A 20,351-nucleotide genomic window follows, 5' to 3' on the forward strand; every position below is an offset into this window, starting at 1 on the left:
GACACAGTATATTTGCACTAAAGCGGTAGTTCATTAGTTGTTCACCCAGGGTGAACAACTCCTATTTGATTTCCGTTAAGCTTGTGCATTTGTATTTATCTCATTTGTCAGTGATTTCCCCCCAGGGTTTGTTGTCCTAACGCTGTACTTCAGGTTGTTTTATGGTGACTGTGTTCCATTAACATGGGTCACCACTGCCACTATCTATGGAGAACTAAAATACAGCGCAGCCACCTGCTGAGCACAGAACAGAGTCTGTTGTAATGTTGTTAGGATTAGAGTTTGATCATTTTGTTTTTTAAAAGTCAGTCCGACACAACACAGCTGCAGACGTAATGTCTCTGCCAAATTCTCATCTATCAGAGTAATGCTATCTTAACAGGGTGAACTCCTGCTGCATGACACAGAGAATGGCAATTTATACCATAAATGAACTTCCTCAGGTGATTCCAAAAAGGGAAGGTGATTGTTACCCTGTGTGGTCCATGTTGCACGTAGATGATGTGCCTCCCTATAACATGACATGGCTATTTTGAATTTCGTAAGAGCATAAATTGTTAATCAATTTAACATGTTTTTTTCAGTGTTGTGACATTGATTAGACATGAAGCTTGCTTTTATTGACAGTGAAGGCTTCTAGAATTCCAAACTTTAGTCCTGATACATAAATATGCCACGAGTAGCTTTGATTGTGAGTAGTCTCCCTGAATTCAGTTGAATAGTATGTGCTGCTTTCCAAGACTGGCCTTATCATTCAATGGGACTGTGTATATAAATAGTTGTGAATGTGCATAAGTGTCTGTGTGGTTGGGCCCTATTTCAATATTTTTCTTGAGGCTGGAAATTTAGAATTTAAGGATTTAGAAGTTAGGACTTTATTAATATTTATAAATGCAGAAAAGCAGAGCCCTACTGACCAATACCTGATGCTTCAGAGGAAGGTGAAATGCCTGTATAATGCAATAAACTAGCTGTACAGGATTTTGTATGAAGGGGAAGGTGGGAAGAAAAGTAATTAGTTTTGAGTTAGGTTAACTTTTTGAAAAGCTTTCATCATCATGCACTTCTTCACTTCCACCTGGAAATGGAAGTAGAAGACCCGAAACAGCTTGAGTGTGTTTTCTTTGTTTTAGTAGTTCCTGACATAAGAAGTAACAGTGGGCCTGTCCTCATATAAGATTTCCAGCCCTGATATGCATATCTGAGAAGACTGGATAAGCATCTAAAATTCTGATTGCTTATCTGAATTGAACTTTAGTGTAGACACTACACCCTCGACAACACAGTCCACATGCAGTTTGGAATTCCACATAAAGACCACTTTGAGATTCTGAAATGTAGGGTCATACTGCACTGTGCCTGAGATTCTTGGCTCTGCTACAGAATCATGGGAGGCAAAGATGGCTTCACATCATCTTTATGCCTCCCACTGTGGTTGCTGGAGGCAAGTTTAGTCCCCACCACAAGCTTGAACATTTTCTAGGCTGCTCTAATGTACACCTATAATGCCTTGCTCCTTTCTTTGGGCCCAATCCTATTCCCACTTAAAGTCTTGGAGCGTTTTAGTGCCACTGACTTTAATGGGAGCTGGGTTGAGTCGTTGGAGAGGCATGACTAGCTCTGTTGAGGGTAGTCTAGTGAAAGGCTGGAGGACAGAAGGGATTTCTGCAGGCTACTCAGTACACTCATACAGTATACACGAGTAGATTAACACAGCTGCTTATGTGCCTCAAAGTCAAACTCCTTTAAATGGTTGTTAGCAGACTGATGACACTCCAAAGCCATACACATCACTTTAGGGGAGCTGCAATTGTTGGTCAGGCTGCCTCTGAGAGTCCTTCCATCTGTGCATGTTTTATTTTTTTCTGTCAGCATGAAGATTTGAAAGAGCATGAGGTCATCATCCCTGCGAGTCACCTTCCATATCTGAGTGTTAAGGAAGAATAACTTCTTGTTTGATAGTTATGGGGAAATGTTTCCGAGCTCAGAGAAGTAGTTAAATGGCAATGGGCAGTCTGATATATGAATGAACTGGAGGTACTCTTATGTGATCGAAAACATTTGACATGTATTGAAACAGCGAAGTACCCAAACCCATCAGGGAATCTGACATACAAACATAATTGATATATGATAAGTCAGATTTTCTGAAGTTCCCTGTATAGCCTTGTGCATACATATTTTCCAAACAAGACAAGTGCACAAACACAGATGCATATGATGACCACAAGTGTTTGTGCTTTGAAGCTTACAAATGTCTGCTTATCTGTCTAATCTACCTGTTCACTGCCTTCTTAGAAAAGTGTTTAACCATTTTAAATAGCCTAATAAGGCAAGACACCATGAGAGCTGTGTTATTGCCTACACGAACTCTTGTGCATACTTTTGAATCCTGGAACCATGGCTCGATGAGCCCTAATTGTATTGCTTAACTTGCCGATTTAAATGACTTATTCTTTTCTCGCTGTCTTCTTGCTATAAATATACCAGCTGACCCTTTTCATTTTAAAACAAGGTGTGTTTTTGGAAATGCCATATGTTTTGGGTACTTTGCTTTGTTTAGAAAACTATACAATGAGACTTTAGTATTTCCTTCTGCAGAACAATTTTTAATGTTTTTATCTATAATTTTAAGTCTAAAATCAACAACATAAATGTCAGTTTAAATAGTAGACATGATATATGGTGTCAGATAAAATAATCTGTTGCGTTTTTAGTGTGATGGCTTGTGGGGGTTGAGGACAGCCTGTGGGTGCAACCAGCACACCAGCAGCAGTTGTCAGGCCTGGATGGAGGAGTACAAAGGACTATAACTGTTTCAGTTGAGGCCTGACCAGGAAAGAGAGCAGATCTCACTCAGGGAGAGAAGCCTGGCTGAAGTAAGGCAGATAAAGCCTCCCTGAAGGAAGGCAGGCCTGCAACAGAGGGCCCAAGGCAGCTGGGAAGAAGGGTCAGAAAGTCAGTCTGTCCAGGACTCTGTGTTGGTAGAAGGCCTGCGGGAAAACTCCATTTGAGTCAGGGACTGCCCTGCCAGGGGAGTTGAGAAAACTCTCCCATGACAGAACCATCTGGCTAGCAGAAAGGGCTAAATAGCTCTGCAGTGAGGTAGTGGAAAAGGCTTTGTGGAGTTCGTACAATGGGAGCCAAGGGAAGAGGCTGAGGCAAAGGCCCAAGACTGGGCAAGGTTGGATGTAGTCCAGGGGTCTGTGGAGTCACACCGTGACTGCCTGGTCAAGGTCCATAGAATGAAACCCTGTGGAGAAGGACGGCGTTGGTTCTCCTACCCAGCCCACTGAGGAAGGTAGAGTGGAAGCCACTGACAAGCTGTGAGGGCTACCAAAACTGCCTATCCTGGGGTAAGGACTTGTAAGGACTCAGACTGAAGGGCCAATGTGAAATTGAAAGAGTATTAGTTATTGAACTGTTGGTTTCCATGGGAAGGGATGGAATGCTGTGTGACCCGATCAGAGAGTTGACTAGTCACAAGAAGAAGCAGGCCACTGCAGGGCTGGAACATTGGTCAGCAAACGTCCTAAAGGAGGACAGCCTTGCCCTGCTACCAACCAACGTACCAGACCCAGTGAGTCTCACGTTATAATCCAAGACTTCTGTTTCCTTGTGGCAGTATGCAGTAAATGAGGATCTCTGTGGAGTTTGCGGAGAACTAAATCTTCTTTGTCAGAATACCAGTATAACCACCACTCCACAGTCACTGCTACAGCACATGACTGACAGTAATGTCTGCTCCTCTTGTGTGGGGTTTGCAAATGAATCCCAATAATCATGGACCCCACTGGCCATGCACCCCAATCTCAGCTTCTGCTTTCCTCATATTGCTGCAGATGTGCCACAGCAGAGCGCTAAGGCTCAGCAAAACACTTAGTAAAAGCTTAACTTTAAGCTATAAGTAGCTCCACTGAATTCATTGGGACTGTGTGCTTGCAGTGTAACAGAGAAGTACTTCTCTGGACTGGAACGTAACTACTTTGCGGTACCTGGGGCAAAGTCCCCCATGGTGCCTTCTCTCATTCTGCTTCTCTTATCAGATCTGCTTAGTTGAAAGTGGGGATGGGAAGTAGACAAAAAAAGGAAAAATCAACATGAACACATTTTTTTAAAACATCGACCATAGACACACTGCTGCGAATGTACTAAATAAGCTTCCTTCACAGTGAGCAAACCGGGAGGATTGAGAGGAAGGCAAATAGATTTTTTTTTCACAAGTCAAACAGAATCCTAACAGCATTTGAAGCCATTCATAACAAAGTTAGCAGTCTTCCACTAAGCTATAGCATGTCTGTAGTTAGACAAAGTCAGGAATGTTCATATAAATTAGTCACCATGGTGACTCCTCAAAGCCCTGTAAGTGTAACAGAAACAGTCAGACTGGCCAAAACAAACAAACAAACAGGAAAAATCCTGCCTTCCTTCTGCCAGATAAAACAAGTACATCTGTCAATGGCACACCTGCCTATGCTGCCAAACATATTTGGTGTGTCCTGACATTCCACTGCTTGGAGTGTGAGGGGTTGTTTGTTTTTTGTTGTTGTTGTTGTTGTTCGTTTTGGGGGGTATTTTTTTTTAAGGCAGCCAAAGAAGCACAAAGTGGGGTGGGAATAAGGGGAATATTTTTGATATAGATTTAAAGAAAATTACATTCCTTGCTTCTTTCTTGTTCTAGCTGTGTCAAACATAATTAGCTGTTTTGTTTTGCAACTTAAAGTAAGTGGTTGAAATTTTTCATTCAGACACAAGAAGTTTTTGTACGATAAATATGCTTAAGAGGTTAAAGACATTAGCTATGCAGGTCACACTAAGAAAAACAGCTGTGTAGAATTTTAAATAAAAATTGCACCCCTTAAGTGGTTTTGAACTTGCAACCTTCCAGGTATATGACTGACACTCTATTGATTAGGCTACACAGTTTTAAATTAACAGCTGTTCAAATTTGTGGATGTTTATTTAACCACTGGGGGGAGCCCAGATTCCATAAATGTTTTAGAGACCTACTAATAATTACAAAGAAAAAATGAATGTGAAATATTGTGCAGCTTTAGATGACAATGTCTGTTTTTAACAGAATCTACATCTACATTTCTGAAAGTCAGATTGTTTTTGCTTCTTAATGTATGAAAACAGAAAGAGAGACAATGAGGAGGCTAGAAAAGCAAGGAGTTGCCTGCTTTTGGGATACAACTTTGTCTCTTTTAAGATGACTTTTAGTATGTAATACTTGAGTAAATCAATACAACCAAAATAAATATAGTTCCCATGCTTTGTATAGTCATGGTAATATCCTGTACTTGTATTTTTTAATATCCTAGATTCCCCATCAAGTTTGGTCCTTCATAGATAATAATGATAGTGCTCTTTTTCTAATTTGGCTGTAGTTGCTACCATGACTCTTTGTTATAACTGTGCTCTGACTTTTTTGATATGATCCAAGTTAATGAGCTACAAAACAAGGCTCAGATGCCTAGAAAAGTTACTGGTGAAATGCAGTTTGTCATCATCTTATAATAACCAGTTGATAGGCAAGAAGGTATTAAACCTTTTTTCTCCCTTGTGGATTATTTGATTTGTCATTCACTATTTCTGCAGCCTGTGTACTCAAACCAATTTGTGATAACATGACCAGAAAGCTAAATTCAGTACAGAGTTCATGCTGACATTGTTATTCCACACGAGAGGCCCCAGTGGGGACAGATAATACTATAATTCAGATAACATGATGAAATGAGATCTTGTATCACAAAGACTGTGGTGGATGAAGAATTGTAAACATCTTCTCCTTTAATATAAATTAGAAGGAGATATGCAGTCATATTGAAGCAGCATCTGTGCTTTTCAGACCATTCTTGAGACTTAGTAAGCTAGTTTGAATTGGGAAATGGTGTTCATTTTGTAGAGTTATATGCACACTTTTAAAGATACTGATTGACTTTGGCAGGTATCTTTGATTTCAGACGTTTGGATTAGGTCAGAAGAAAAACGTGCTCTATTTATCGTTGTGTATATTTTAAAACAAAATTTCATAAGCCTGAAAGAGTTTTCAGTTTGCATAATTAAGCTATAATTATTTATCATATAACCCTTAAGGATTATTTTTGGAGGTTTGGGGACATCTTAGACTATCCCCTGTTGTTCTCAGCAAGGATTCCATAGAGAGAGTAAAATATTTTCTACTTGAACTGTGTGATTTGGAGGTTCACTGTGTACTGAAGGTTTCAGCCAGCTAGTCTTAGCTCACTCCCCTCATTAATCACTTTCTAGCAGTTCCTCACATTAATAATTGAAATGTAATGTTCCATATCAGTTTAGACTACAGGGTTTATTCTCACCTCTGTGCATAACCACCCCCTTAATAGTAGGGGATTTCTTTATTTGTATAAGTGCCCTTCACATTGAGAGTGGAATTTAAGCCTTTTCTTTAGATTTCACATAAAGGCATTGCAAGACAATCTATGTTTATAATAACTATAGTTTTGTATATTAAAATAAAAATGAGGATAGTATTTGAGGACAGTATTTAATGAGGAGAGTAAATAGGGATGTCTGTCTTGTGAAGCAGTATTGAATTAAGGGCAGAAAAGTACATTTCAGAAATGATCATTCCAGACTTTAAAATCCCTGGAGATTTTATTCTTATAGAATTTATTCTGACAAGCCTGAGGCAAATCTTTGACTCCAGTCTTTTTAGGATTCTCCAGTAATGTACTGGAGTGATCTATAGAGAATTTTACACTAAGGATTTCAGGAGAGGAGGGTGGCAAAAATAGAGATGTGATAAGTGCATGTAAAGAGCTCTGTAAACATCTGTCTTTTAAAAAGGCAAATTAGCAGAAATATTCATACTGAAAGGTTTCTGAAAGGTATGTTGCTTTCCAGGTAAACAAATGTGATGTTTTAGGTGTGCAAATTGTAAACTCTACTACATAGAGCATGATATTTCAACGTAAAGTGTCACACTTTCAAAGGTGGACTTCCATCTGCTCTCATATTAAGGTTCATTGATCCTCACAAAGGCTTTTCAGTCTCTGTAGAGCTTTGGGATGAGATAATAATACTTATATAGTCTATCATTCTTTTCATCCGTGGATCTCAAAGTGTTTTACAAAGGAAGTCATAATAATGATCTCCATTTTACTAATAGGGAAACTGAGTCACAGAGTGGGGGCAGTTACTTGCTGAAGGTCATCCAGCAGACCGGTGCCAATGCCAAGTCTCAGATTTCCAGAGTCCAAGTCCAGTGTTCTGTCCACTAGACCACATATGCAGATCACTGGATATAGATAATCTCCACCTGTTGGAAAAAATCCCAAGTAAAAGGTGCAGGTCCTTAGCACCTCTAAAAATCAAAGCAGCAACTGGGTTGCCTAGACCTTCATCTGCCGGTTGTTTATCCAACTACTTCTTAGACACAGTCAATACTGCTAAAGTCTACAATACTCATAATTTGGCTTCAGAATTGGTTGTCATAAATTCAGTAAACCGAGTTGATGGGCAAGATCTGAAAGACCAAATAGGGAGCCCAGGAAATGCCCATCATGTAGTTTCAGGCACCCTCATGAAAAAGGCACCTCTGTTTTATCTGTAGCCAAGTGTGAGGGAGCTCCAGGGAACACAGTTATAATTAATACAATAATTGTGTAACACTCTTCAGCAGCAGCTCTCAAACATTTTTGCAAAGGAGATCAGTATCATTGTCCCCATTTTACAGATGTGGAAACTGATGAACAGAGAGGTGTGACTTGCCCCTGCTAGGGAATAGAAACCAGCTTTTTTGAGTCCCAATCCAGTGCTCTATCCACTAGGCCACACAAGTTCTGGCCTGTCACTTAGAGAAAGGCAAAGTCTCCATGTTGGATCTGCTTATAAATAGGCTGAACAGATAGCAAGTGTGAAAAATCGGAATGGGGGTGGTGGGTAATAGGAGCCCCAAATATCAGGACTGTCCCTATAAAATCGGGACATCTGATCACCCTACTTATAAAACTCCCACCTTTGGCAAGTGCACAGGTAAGACGCTCATTGATCAAAGAATGTAGATTACAAACAAGCTGCTGTCTCCTTTGTTCCACCACAGAATAAGAGGTAAGTCAGCCTCCTGTTTCTACAGTCTTTTCTTCCTCTTCAAGCTCCCTTCTCCAGCCAGTAGTAATGGTAGTTTCAAGTAAAATGTAGCTTCCTAGAATGCTTCTGCCTAATAGCACTATCTCCAGACTCACCCCGGCTCTGTTTCCTACTGTTCCCTGGGCTCAGTTCCTTCATTCTGAATATAAGTAGGAAAATCATCCGATTTCTGAAATTCTACCCAGCCTACATCTAAGATTCCTGCTGCTTTATTAGCTTTCAGAGAATAGTGTTCTTGACTCATGAAAGGATGTGTAAAACCGATGACAGATCTAAACTCTCCTAAACCAGAGGACAAATTTCATTCTTGATGTAACAAAGATAGAAAGAGAGAGCTTATCTCCAGTCTGGAGTTTCAACACACTTTTCTTACCTGAGTTAGGTTAATAGCTCTGTAAAAGTTTGCAAACTCTAAAGCTCTTGTATTCGTAAATTTAAAATAAAAGTTACAAAGTGTACCCAAATGTCCTCAATTTCCTAGGACAAACCAACAGATAGACAAGTGGAGGAAAAACTCTCATTAAAAGAATGTGAAGAAAATCACAACTCACCAAGAATCTGTAGCAGATGACAGAACGAGGAGTAATGGCCTCAAGTTGCAGTGGGGGAGGTTTAGATTGGATATTAGGAAAAACTTTTTCACTAAGAGGGTGGTGAAACACTGGAATGCGTTGCCTAGGGAGGTGGTGGAATCTCCTTCCTTGGAAGTTTTTAAGGTCAGGCTTGACAAAGCCCTGGCTGGGATGATTTAACTGGGAATTGGTCCTGCTTCGAGCAGGGGGTTGGACTAGATGACCTTCAGGGGTCCCTTCCAACCCTGATATTCTATGATTCTATGATTCTATGATGATTCTATGTCTATTTCAAAGGAACCTCCTGCCTTGGTATCCAAGAAGCGAAAACACACCTTTTTGATTAACTCCTCATCCACCACAAAAACAACTATCATTGCAGATTCGGCAACAGCAAAACATTTCACAAATACATGTAGGTTTTGTTTTCAATTTGCTTGTGTGTTTAAAAAAAAATCCAAACGTTTCATTTTGACATTGCTGAAATTAAACTTTTTGAATTTCTAATTCAAAATGGCTGTTTTAAAAATTCCGTAACTTTTATTTTAAAAAGTTAAAGCTTGGAATGAAAACAAAACATTTAATTTCAAATGATAAATACCAGGGAGGGAGAAGAGTTATTTAAGTGCCAGTGTGGACACAAGAATAAATTGATATAAACTGGCATCAACAAGTTTAGGTTTAAAATTATGCAAAGGTTTCTAATTATCACAGGAATGAAGTTTTGGAACAGCCTTCCAAAGGGAGCAGTGGGGGCAAAAAACCTATCTGGCTTGATAACTGAGTTACAGACTAACACGGCTGCTACTCTGAAACCTGAGTTTAAGTTTACGGAGGGCATGGTATGGTGCGACTACCTACAGTGGCATGTGGCACATCTGCAACAGCTAGCAGCAAAAATCTCCAATGGCCAGTGATGGGACATTAGATGGGGAGGGCTCTGAATTACTACAGAGAATTCTTTCCCAGGTGTCTGGCTGGTGGGTCTTGGGGTGCAGGCTGCCCCGGAGCTATGGCGGGGAGACAGGACTCCCTCAAGCCCTCTCTCGCCGCAGCAGCCTGGGGCCGGGAGAGAGGCACAGCTTAGACGGAATGTAGCTTCCAGCCAACGACTTGTGTTGACATCAAAATACCCCAGAGGCAAACTGGTTAGAGACTCAGCTGACAAAGGTGTGGCCAAAATTTACGTCCAAGCAAACAGACAGACATACATGGCCAGATTTTCAATGTGCATTACTTCAAAAACCTGTTTTTGAAAATCTGGTCAATAGTGGGTATTTGTGTACCGAGATGTATGCATGCCCTGAAGAGACCTAACTGCAACTGAGGAAGACAACTGAAGGGACAATTAAGCACAGAAATAACCTATTTGATGTTAACAGATGCTGCCAAATAGAGAGTGCATGATTCACTGTTACTCCCAGTCTGGGAACTTAGGTTAGTGAGGATGAAGGCTTTTCTGCTTTGTGGCCAGTGGTCACAAACAAACTCAGGCAATGGAGGTAAAAACTTTGAATATTTACTGATTTACCAAAAGATGATCAAGTCCCTCTTGAAAGTCCAAAACTACCGAGGGGAAAAAAATGAGATGACAGACATAATATATCATTTTATACACATAGCTACTTTGCATTGAGCAGATGTTTGCATTGAGCTGTCCTAGATATGTAGGTCTTTTCAGTGAGTGATCACAGGCTGAGAGCATTTGTCAGAAGTGTAGAAAATCAAAAGCATGTTCCCTCCTTCATTTCTTATGGCACGCATGCTCAAGTAATAACAAAATATGTGTCTAGAGTGTGTGTCAGGAGAAACATAATATCTAAAGATTTTAGTATTGTATGTACTAACGTATGTATTACAATTGGGTAAATTATCTCTGGTAATTAGGGAAAACTTAGTCTGTGACTCTCAGATCTGGTTCTGCCATCTCAAGCTCCCATTAGGATTGGTTTCTCTTAAAAAATTAGAATCTTTTTCAGGTAAGAATATATAGTATACCCAAAGGGCCCAAAATTATTTACTGTGTTAGTCATTTGCAGTTGAGAGGAAGTTTGTCTAGTAGTTAAATACCCATTAAAGCACCAGAGGATTCTTGGGTTTTATTCCTGGTGTAGCGGGGTGGTTACCTGCTCCTGCCCTGTGGGACTTAAAAAACAGCCCTGATGAGTGGCTGATACACTGCAGTCTGTCCAGGGAGCGGGGCTAAGTGAGGACTGGCAGTAGCCAAGACTGAGGTGAAGTGGGGATAGTGGGTGGGCGGTCTCCCCTGAGTGGGGAGACCCTGAGACTGAGGGGTTGCTGCCAGAGGGGCAGCACCCCAGACAAAAGGGCACCGGGTCTGGGCGATACATGGGGGCCAGTGACAGGCAGATCACTAGATGGTAGAGGGCGCTCCAGAGGCAGTTCTGAGCTCCAGAGCTAATTCCCAAGGACGACCAGCAGGAGGAGCCGCCGGGTGAGTCCGGCTCTATTACACCTGGCTATACCACTGACTCATCTTTGGCTATGGGCAAATATTTCACAGCTTCTGTGTAGCTCAATTTTCACATCTGTAAAATGGGCATTGTATTATTTATCTACCTCACTAGATTGGACTAAACTGGTGTTTGTAAAGCACATTGAAACCCTTTGATTAAAGACATGAAAAATATAAAGTAATATTGACATGTGGATGTAGTCATTCAAAGGAACATGGGGAGAGAGCTGATTTGTTATGAATTGCAATAGGATTAGGCAAGAAAAAGAAAATAAATGAAGATTATGCAATGGGAAAGAAATGGAAACCCAGATTATGCAGTCATCTGCAGAGTATATTTTAATGACTAATACCGAACCATTTTTAAAGATTTCAAATTCTCTGCAATGCCAACCTGTTATTTACAAGTTGACTTGTTAAATGGCAAGGAACTACTATGGTTTTGGTATGCAGATGATTACACCAAACAAAACCAACAAAAAAAGGTTGATTAGTGATTTAGGAAGGGATTTTAATTGCTCTGTGTGACACTGAAGTAAAGCATTTATATAAAAGAAATAAATACTGTCTTTGATCTTAAGTAAAGGAAGGAAGCAAATAGGGAAAGAGAAAATTAAGGCAATTTGTACTTTAAATTAACAGAAATAAACCTGTTTCAAAATAGTGCCAAAATACAAACCAACAAAAGCAAAAAGGACTGAAATTGTTGTTAATTCTTTGTTGCTCAGTTTTTAATGCTTGTTGTCATCATCAGGAGTTGTGTGACTTTAAGATTGGCCCATTGGATTCCAAGAAGAGAGTTCTTTTCTGTGCCAGTGTTCGGGTTGGCACAGGGACAAAAGAAGAGGTGGATTGTACCTCTCTTATTCAGTGATGATTGGGAGCCATTTCATGCCTCAATCAGGTGAGTGGAAGCCTAAGGACTTCCCTGACTTGGGTCCCTATGGGCTGCTGCCACAGCGGAAGAATTGCCAAGAATAACCCATCGACTCTCCCTCCTGCCCACAGCTTGCCTCAGAATGCACCCTGATAGGTTTGCAGATTCCAGGGGTATTTTCCGGGGAGCAAGTCTGCCTGTCTTGTGGCCCATTGGGCAACCATGAATCAGGTCCCATGCCTGGGGCTGGGGTTTTGTTGCTGAGTTATTACTCCCTAACAGCAGTTTGGAAATACTGATTCAGTTTTAAAGGGAGTGACTTAAATTAAATATGTGGCTACTGGTGTGTGTATGTATGTATGTGTGTGTGTGTGTGTGTGTGTGTCATTCTCAAATGGTATTTCTCTGAATTCAGTGTGTTTTTTTAAATGCATAAAAATTAAAGGGAAATGGGTTTTAGACATTAGAAACAGCTATTCAAAAATAATGATTTTTTAAAAAAATATTGGGAAAATTCACATTTCCCACTACGCCAATTTTTGAGTCAAAAATTTTGCTTTTGTGAAATTTTTGGGAAGTGGTAGAATGGTTTTGAAACATTATTTATATTAGGGGCAACCGCTGCGGGCTCCCCCAAAAGATCAGGGGCCTTTTGCTAGGTACTATATAACCACATAGTAAGAGACAGTTCCAGGCCAGAGGAACTTGGAATCTAACCAGAGAAGACAAAGTAAGAATGGGAGCGGAAGCAGAGGCATATGAAATTATGTGGAAATGAAAATTTTCAGCATTTATTCAAGAATAGAGTAATTTAAGTGAAAACTGGGAGATTTTTCTTGAAATAATGGGCCCATTCTCAAGTAGAAAACCCCCACAAAAACAGATTTTCACAAAAGTGAAAATTTCACTAAAATCAAAACATGAAACCCTAGCATTTTGAGCATTTACATTGTGAATATTTCAGATAGCCCTGCTTTTTTTAAGGATCACATGGATTTGTTCATCTCTGTGGACAAATTGACATTCAATAGTTTCTTTACATTTTCAAAGAGCACCAACTATTCAAACTTGCATGGCCTTATTGATGCTAGTTCTTTCCTGAAACTTCCCACCATGGCTACCATAAATTCATCTCCATTGGTGGGAGAAACAATGGAGGCATAAGGGTAGACAAAAAGTGTCAACAGCTGCCAGTATTTTTAATCACCATGTTAGTCAGACCTGCTCTGAGCTAGATTAGAGGACATCATTTTTAAAATCCTATGGCAATGGGAGCCCTGGTTTTCTTACCACTAGGGCAAGTTAAATGGCTGTAGTAACTGCAAGAAACCGTGGAAGAAAATTCTGACTGGAGAGACAGTCAGTAAATCTTGTAAAATGCCATCAGATTACAGAGATAGTGAACTTCAATGGCAGTAAACAGAAGAAACACGGCAAATGAAATTTGTGGGGAGGGAGAAAAAGATCGCAATGCATCTAATTTTTAAAAATGCAAAACTAAATGCACATTAAGAAGCATAAAGGGCTTTAAAAGCAATTTAACATTTCTTCCATGGACTAATCTTTGTAGCGTCAAATCATTAAACAATAAATAATGGAGTTTTTGCAAGGATGACATCTCATGCTATCAAATCAGTGACATAAATCTGCCCATATGGATTAGAAAGTCATCCTTATCTACTTACAGTCTAATCTACTGATGATACATAGTGTGTTCTGTTGTCATTTCTTTAATATGGTTGGAGCTGAGGAACCCATCAATCATTTCTAGATAGCCATCAATAAGGATTTTAGAATGATCTTTTAATGAGGATAATTTTTAATAGTGAATTGTGTGTAACTGCCTGACATGACTGATTAAGATTCAACAAGAAAAAAGTAAATGAACTATTGTAATAAGATCTTACTTGTTGTCTATTATCCTAATTGTATTCCCCCCCATCAGAAAAAATGCATGCTCGGAATGCCTGGGGATAGTGTGAGTGACAGAAGTGTTGTTCTCCTGTATACATTAAGATATCATAATAATTGGCTAAAAGTTTAAAAACATCCGAAGTGTCATATAAAAATGCTTTATGAATAGAAGAGCACTTAAATGGCTTGCATGTCAGCCATGTTGGAAATAGAAAGATTACAATTCTTGCTGTACAGATAATTCTTTACTTTATAACATTTTCCCCTCTTTCACAGGCTTTAAAGCAGCACCAACTGGTGTGGGAGGTTTTAATGCCACTGGATGTGCTTTCTGCAACCTGTTTTGCATGATGGTTTGCATATGTATGGACTCTGTCATTTTTCCTGTTAGCTGTATGGTTTCCACACAGCAGAACCCAAGCACTGCCAACTTCTTATTCAGATATAGGGATACCTGGAACAATTTCCTTCATAACTCTTCCTTTTTTGGAGAGGCAAACATCTAAGTGGTCAGAAGAGAAGGTGATGGTTGGAATGTTATCCTTCCCCTAATCCTCATTCTTCGTCACCTGAGGCAGGGAGTGCAGAGGTAATAAAACAAATCAGAAATATCCTAGCTGCATCCCGCAGTGGTGTTTGTAATTCTGTTGCTGAAGTTAAAAGGTGATAATTTTGAAGAATGGAATATGTTCCTGGTTAACCTACAGTGTCTGGCATGTTGTGCCACAAAACGAGGTATTGTTTATTAGTTGTTAGGCTTTTTTTTTCCCTAGGTGGCACTGTTTTCTTTAATTGAAGTAGTGTTTCATGACAGGAACAGCTGTTGAAGAACTCTTCTACTTATAAAATAAATCTGGGAGTTATTTTAGAACAAATAACTGACTTTATAATATTATACTGACTTTATAATATTAGCTCATTTATTATGGTAGCCTCAGTGACTTGGTACACACTATATTTTAGTATTAAATAGGATGAACATTTGTTTGTCTTTTCCTCTTTGGTATGCTGCATTAATACACTGTTTTCATAACAAAACAGCTATATTAAAACAAAGACAGCAGCAGCTGCAAAGGTAGCAGAGAGCCAACAACATGATCACAAGGACAGCAATAAATTGATCCCTTGCGTCTTCTCTGTCACTTAGATGACTCTACAGTTGGGCAGAAATAATTTAGGAAAATATTTTATATTAAGAGGACTCCATTCTTTGAAGTGATAGGGCATGGCAGGCAGCAAAATGTGATTTTTTTTTTCTAGCCATGATTTTTTTAATCCAATGAGAGGCAATTTATCTTATCAGCTGACTGCCTTGTTAGTGTTACTTTCTGATGAGCAAAACATGACACATTTTACAACTTGGAGATATTTGTATGTTAAACCCCTCCACAAAGGTGTATATTTCAGTTGGAATAAAAAATAGGCACCCCAGTTTTCAATGTTACCGTAGCAGAATATCTTGGTGGCATATGTAAATACAATTGGGAATGATGATGATATAAATAATTACGCAGATGAAGAAGGGAAAGCATTTATGTTAATTACAATCCCAAGAACAGCTGACATGTTGACAAGTGAGGCATCATTTTGTGTTTTCATTTGAAGGAAAACCTGCATAACCATTGCCAAATTTGTAAAACTGCTCCTTAATTCTCGAAGAGCATGAAAAAGAGTGTGGGTCATTTTATGACACAAAATTTCAAGAAAATGTGGAAATAGGGGCAAACAAGAGGGGGGGACCCCGCAATTACACATGAAGAGCTTGTCTATCCTGATTTAATGTTATATCATAGTACCTTCTAAAAAGTGACAACATGTTTGGAGCTAATTCTCCAAACAGCAGATGTTCATGTGTGTTTTTATTCCATTTTAATTTATCATATTTGTCTTTTATTTTAAAATATGGGATGCAAGCTCAATAGCTAATGTCTCTAATAAAATAATCTTTTACAAGTGAATTAAAAACACTCCTTAATCTGTTGTGCATGTGTTGTGTTTCTTTCCTTTAAACCAACTTCAAGGAGTTACTAGGTTCTCTTGTATGATATTTATATCACATCATCAGGTAAATGAACTGCATAAGCCTATAAGCCTCTTTGCTCTCAAGTTTCTTACAAATATTTTCTCAAATATATTTCATATTCCAGAAAATATGAGAATGGAGACTCTGACTCCATACCTGTCTTCTGACCACCTAATTCTCCTCCCAACTGGCTATTATATTTTTGGAGGTCAAATTCAGCCCTAGTGTAAAGGGAAAAATTCTGTTTGAGCCAACAGCCAAATTGTAACTGTTAATACCAGGGCTGTGTTTAGAACTTCACGTGTAAGATCCACATGCAAGATTTTATTGCAGTAATTCCCAGAAACACATAACTACATTTATCCTTGTAATGATTTTGCTGTCCAATAGATTTAAAGTATCTGTTAAAAATGTGTGTGCTTTGATGACATGTTTGCTCTAGCATGGTATATGCCAAACACACACTCAGTCCCTCTGGCTGAAAGCATTCAAACCCACACACTATTGAAGAGTTCCTTCTACTTTTCTGGACTAGATAAAAAGAGGTAGTAATTAACAATGTATACTAACAAAATAATGTAAGGCTAAATACTAGGTTGGGATGGGAATGATTTTCTGTTGGAAAATCCAGTTTCTATAAAATTGAATTTTTTTTCTGGGAAAATTTTCATTTTGCTGAATACTCCTGATTTTTTTCATCAGGAAAATGAGAATAAAATATTTCATTTCATATCCATTTGACCCAAAGGTGGAATATTTCCTTTTTTGAACTGAACCCAAATATTTTGTATTGAGTCAGCACAACAAAACATTAACTGCATTTCTCTATGATGCCTTATAGTAATTGTAGTTCCAGCCCCTATTCTCTCCTATGGGCTGGGGTCCCTGGGGGTCTACTTATGCAAGGCAATACACTTATTTCCCTCTGACCGAGCACTATGATGCATCACGGGAATCACATGACTAGGTACATAATGTGGTATGGAGTCTAGCCAGGGAACCTGGCCCATAGGGAAGAGTGGGGGCATCAGGTTTCCAAATTAGAACTCCCGAAAGGCAATGGGAAAATTCACTTTAATGTTGAAATGTCTCAAAACAAAGCATTTTATGTCATTTCAACAGAAACAATGAAATGTTTACCTTTTTGGGGATGTCCAAAACTTTTGTTTCAATTAAAAATGCCTAACCACAAAGCTATTGGCCACTTTAGAATGTGTCTCATACCCCAGAATACTTTACAATCTGCTCGTTAGGCCACTAACCTGGGAAGGGGAAGACCTGGATACAAGTCCATGTTCTAGAGTGGAGATTCAAACTTAGGTCTCTTACATTCCAGGTGAGTGCCCTAATCACTGGATTGTTGGGCATTGTCACTACCACCTCCCTCTGTCACCCTTTGTTTCCTAAATTCCTTTGCTTTTATTTGAAGAAAATTAAAAAAATTAAAAATGGCCGGAAATGAAATCATTTTATGGTTGGGTTGAACTAAACTTTTCGTTCAACAGTTTTCCCCCCAACTTGTCAATTTACTGAAAATTACACACACAAAAATCAGTTTTATATTGACCCCAAACAATTTTTTTTTTCAGAACAGCTAAATTAAAAAGTATTTGCCCAGCTCTAGAGTGCAATCAGTTTGGACCATTAGCAGAGTGTCTTGCACTGTCTCAGGAGTTGCTTCCGGACAGCATCTCCCTCTCAGATGAATGTTTCACTCCAACAGTCTCAATGCTTCTGGCACACTAATGTCCTGAAACTTGCTTTTCTCATTATCTTTATAGTATATTTTATATCAACTCTATTAATTATCAATTATACACTCAGAACAACCAGCTAGAATACAGATTCACATATATTCCCTTAGATATATAGCTGATACGTGAAGGAGCTCATGAAACTTATCTTCTGAAAAGCTCAGGTAGACAATAACCACAATGACTATCTCATTTCTTCAGCCAGAGGAAACACATGGCTAAGATGCCAAAGACCGTTAGGGTGAGATGCAAGAAAGTGGTTGATATTCATAAACTAATATGGGTGAAATTCCTAAGTAGTGTTCTCTTGTCAAATACTGGTCCCATTGAGGTCAAAGGCATTTTCCATTGACTTTGGTGGGGTGAAATTTCATAATACATTTTGTTGCTCATGCCACTGTTAGACAGTGCTTGAAGGGAACAGCAGACTCAACGTTACTTTATAGTCCCGGGACAGTGTCCAGAAAGGCACAAAGAACTAATACAAATAGGAGTGGAATTTTTCTTGTGGTGTTCATCAGGAATATCTTTGCTTAAGAAAAAGAAGTTCAGTAAAAATCTATATTGAAATAAGTAGTTTTTTTATTTTTGGCTGAGAAATTGTACACTTTCTCTAAATAGTGCTGACTAATTCTGAGCGGGTCAATGGGATCTGGCATATCTGCAACACATTGCATGCAAATACTGGATCTGGCCTCTTTGCTTTATTTTGGTCTTTAATATTCCCTCCCAACACATACTGATTTTGTAAATGTGGGCAAAAACTACATTCCAGCTCTTTCCCTTTAAATTACAGGAAGATCATATCAGCTGTTCCTTCCCTGACCCTGTGCCAGGTTCTTCTCTCAATTGCAGGCCGCCAGCTGCCAGCTCCCCACCCCACCAGCTGCTTCTAGAGCTCTGTTGAACTCAGCAAAGGTGTGAAGCTGTGAACTTGCATCTGAGAGAGGCAGCCAGCAGGGTCCAGGGAGGGGTGGTTTTGTAGATGCCTTGCACATAGTTCTGGGACACTGGGCAAGAGTACACTTTTCCAGTAATGACTTTTAAACATGGGACTACCCTGGCCAAACCAGGACCTTTGGCAGTTACAGATTTGGGTTTGGTCTCCTTATCTCGTTACAAAGCCAGAAGCAAGATTAGGGATTGGGAAAGTGGGACTATTATCAATAATGGAAAACACTGTGTGACCTTTCACAGCGAACACAGTTTGAACATGAAAAAACTTCCATCGTCCTAACTAAAAAGGAATATTAGCAACAGGCTGTAATTGGCCAGATTGTCAGTGTCGAGTGATGACTTCTTTAACAAAGGCCAGACACACGATTCCTTGACTGCTTGGCCCTCTGCCCTCCTCAAAGGAGGTGATGACAAACTCCACCGACACAGGATCTAATACGTCTAGCAAGGAGCGTAGCGATCCAAAGCAAAGGCAGTGGTGTGAAGTTCTGTCAGCAAATCCAAACACAAGATTGTAGGGGAGGCTATTGTTCAGGTTACTCAATGGGTGTGATTGTGAAGAAATGGATGTGGATGGTTACATTCTGGAACTCTATGGGTGTTTTGTTGGGGAGCAGCGTACTCTGCTAATATATGTGAGTGCTATGATGCCTGGGTAGTAAGATGAGAGTTAGGGTGGGTGAAGATCATGCTACCTGAACTAATATCGTCCTTCATTGCATTATTAAGAAGTGAACTCGACCAATCTTAATTCTAAGTAAATTAATTTTTGGGTGGGGAATTTCATGGTTTTTGTATGATAAATATTATAGTGTCCCCCGCTCTCCTAATTTCTATGAACCTCTTTATCAGCTGCACTCTACCTGTATACTTCCTAGATTCCTGCATCACTCCTGAATGCCTCCCTCCTGTGATTCCTCCAAACTTTGCTTTCAGGCCCCCAATCCCTTGAAATCTCATTGCCTCAGTGATCCATTGTATTCTTGTTACCTGCATGCCCCCTCCCTTAACCCCCTTACTGCCTCCCTTTTTATGGTCCCTTATTCCTCATTTTTAATGTTAAGAGATGTTAATATTTAATAATGGAACAGTGTCGGGGGCTGGGGAGAAGCACATGTCGGGGGAACTGACTTGGGGAGAGCCATTGTGCCCTATACAGGTGATGAAGCCGGTTGGTGAATATGCCTGGGCAGTGGGCCTGTCTGCTGACTCCTGGGATGTGCTGCTTGCCTCGTCCAATTCCCTGGCCCCCCTGCCAGTCCAGCTCCCTGGTTTCATGACCCTTTTCCTCCATTTGCTATTTCAAGATGACAGACTGTTCATGTTTGGGAGGTTGAAGAGGGGTGAATAGCAGGGTGAGGGAATCCGTGAGGAGCTTTATATCCAGTTCTGCTCCTCCACACTCTCCAAATAAATATTTGCATGCTCCTTGGCTTGTCTGTTCAGGGGACTTCTGTGGTGATTTAAGACCTTTGGGGAGGTGTGGACAAGCAGAGGGGCAGTGAAGCATCTAGTGTCCAAAACTGCTAGGGAAAGAAATGGGATAGGAGCATTCAGGAGGCAGCATCAGAGGATGGAGGCAGTTGGAGAATCTGGGTCATTCCTTCAGTCACTGTTTGCAAACCTAAATTAAGCTACACAAGTG

At 39.8% G+C, this 20,351-nt stretch overlaps 1 protein-coding gene across 1 annotated transcript in view; it reads left to right on the plus strand.

Moving 5' to 3' along the window:
- The window catches only part of ZNF385D (zinc finger protein 385D), a 609,506-nt gene that overhangs the window by 269,784 nt on the left and 319,371 nt on the right, over positions 1-20,351 (plus strand). The window lies entirely within an intron of this gene.

Source organism: Eretmochelys imbricata, chromosome 2, assembly GCF_965152235.1.
Source record: "Eretmochelys imbricata isolate rEreImb1 chromosome 2, rEreImb1.hap1, whole genome shotgun sequence".
Taxonomy (NCBI): Eukaryota; Metazoa; Chordata; order Testudines; family Cheloniidae; genus Eretmochelys; species Eretmochelys imbricata.